This window comes from Aulostomus chinensis, chromosome 1 (assembly GCF_037954235.1).
Source record: "Aulostomus chinensis isolate RoL2024-O1b breed Wild chromosome 1, RoL_Achi_v1.0, whole genome shotgun sequence".
NCBI lineage: Eukaryota > Metazoa > Chordata > Actinopteri > Syngnathiformes > Aulostomidae > Aulostomus > Aulostomus chinensis.
The window spans coordinates 46,676,440-46,678,689 of record NC_141320.1 but is presented as its reverse complement, the minus strand read 5'-3'; positions in this window follow the sequence as shown (position 1 = coordinate 46,678,689).

Genomic DNA, 2,250 nt, shown 5'->3' with positions numbered 1-2,250 from the left:
TAGCAACTACCACTACATTACTGTTAGCATCATCTTGAGTTCATTAGCAATTCCTCTGACATCACTGTCGCAATATTTTGAAGTTCGTAGCAACTTTTACTACATTACTGTCGCATTATTTTGAGGTTCGTAGCAACACTTACTACATGACTGTCAGCATCACTTTGAGGTTATTCGAAACTTTCACTCCATCACTGTCGCATCATTTTGAGATCTTTAGCAATTCTTCCGACATCACTGTAGTATTATTTTGTGGTAAGTTTCAACTCTTACTACACGACTGTCAGCATCACTTTGAGGTTGTTCGAAACATTTACTACATTTCTGTAAACATCACTGAGTTTATAGCCACTATCACTACATTACTGTTAGCATCATTTTGAGTTCATTAGCGATTCTTATGACATCACTGTAGCATCATTTTGAGGTGAGTTTCAACTCTTACTACATTACTGTTAGCATCATTTTGAGTTCATTAGCGATTCTTATGACATCACTGTAGCATCATTTTGAGGTGAGTTTCAACTCTTACTACATGACTGTCACTTTGACGCATCACTTTGAGATCATGAGCAACTATCACTCCATTACTTTTAGCATCATTTTGAGATTATTAGCAATTCTTCCAACATCACTGTCGCATTATTTTGAGGTTCGAAGCAACTCTCACTACATGACTGTCAGCATCACTTTGAGGTTATTCGAAACTTTCACTTCATTACTGAAAGCATCACTGATTTTATTAGCAACTATCACTACATTACTGTTAGCATCATTTTGAGTTCATTAGCAATTCTTATGACATCACTGTAGCATCATTTTGAGATCATTAGCAATTCTTCCGAGATCACTGTAGCATTATTTTGAGGTTTTGAGGTACCTTTGTTAATAACCTCGTCCCCACTGATCCTGGATCTGCTCGACGTTCCTGCCTGTTAAAAGGAAGGTTTTTATCACCACTGTTGCAGGATGTGCTGCTGATGGAGAATTGTTGGGTGGAGGTTCATTGAAGGAGTTTGGTGCTGGACCTGCTCTACTAGTAAAGAGTCAGGAGAGAACTTACTTGTGATTTTGTGCAATACAAATAAAATTAACTTGACCAGTGTGATTTGTGGTCTTTTGTTAATTGCATGCCACATGAAATTATTATTGGTCACTTTTCTAGCGACTGTCTCACAGTGTCAAGACAAGAACACTTCTACTTTTGATGATGACAGTTTGTTCAACACTGAACTTCATCCAGTCCCATGTTGTCAAACACTGGAACCTCCACAGCACCTGAACAGGGACTTGAACCCTGGACCCTCAGATTAAAAGTCTGATGCTCTACCCTCTGAGCTCCTCAGGCTCTTTCTACAGCATTGAGACAGGAACAGAAACACCTGTGAAGGTCAAACTGATGCTTTCTTGACTTGTTCAGTCCTCCATGTTGAAGTCCACCAGGCTTTTGATTGGCTCTGATTCTCTGTGGCAAAATCCAACAAGAGGCTCCAAAAATGTCCTGAATGTCACAAGAATGCACAGGACAAGATGTTAGTTTCCTTCATGTCTGCAGTTCCTCCACTGGAAAGTAAAGTCAATGCTGCTCCTCTGCTGAAACCTGGGATCGGACCAGGGACCTTTAGATCTTCAGTCTAACGCTCTCCCAACTGAGCTGGTTCAGTTCTGAGGGAGGGCCCTGCTTCTCTCATTTATAATCTCTTCCACTCTCACTGGACCTTAGAGAGGATTGGAGCTTCTGAAGTCCTGACACATTGAACAGTTCTCCAGGACCAAACTGAACGAACTGAAGAAGCTTCTTGGAACTCTAAACTTCTTAACTCACTTTCTCCAAAAACTGTGCCTGGACGAAGGCCGTTTCCAGCTGTCCTTCAAGCTGACGAGGGCCAAGTTTGATGACCTGTTTGGAGGATATCAAGGATGGACACCAACTACAGGCCTCAGGACCGTTGACATGACTTCCCTGCCACCAGGGGAATGTCAGCGCTGACAGGCTCTCTGGACTCATTGTCATGAGAATTTGTCACATCAGTTGAATATCTTCACATACGTGAATTCATTGAAGGAGTGTGGTTCTGGACCTGCTCTACCTGTCAAGTGTCTTGAGAGAACTTTTGTTGTGATGTGGCACAATATAAATAACATTGACTCGACAATAAATCGACTCTTTCCCCCCAACCGTTGAAAGCAAACAGCCGTTCCCACTGATCCTGGATCTGTGCAACGTTCCTGCTTTTTAAAAGGAAAATT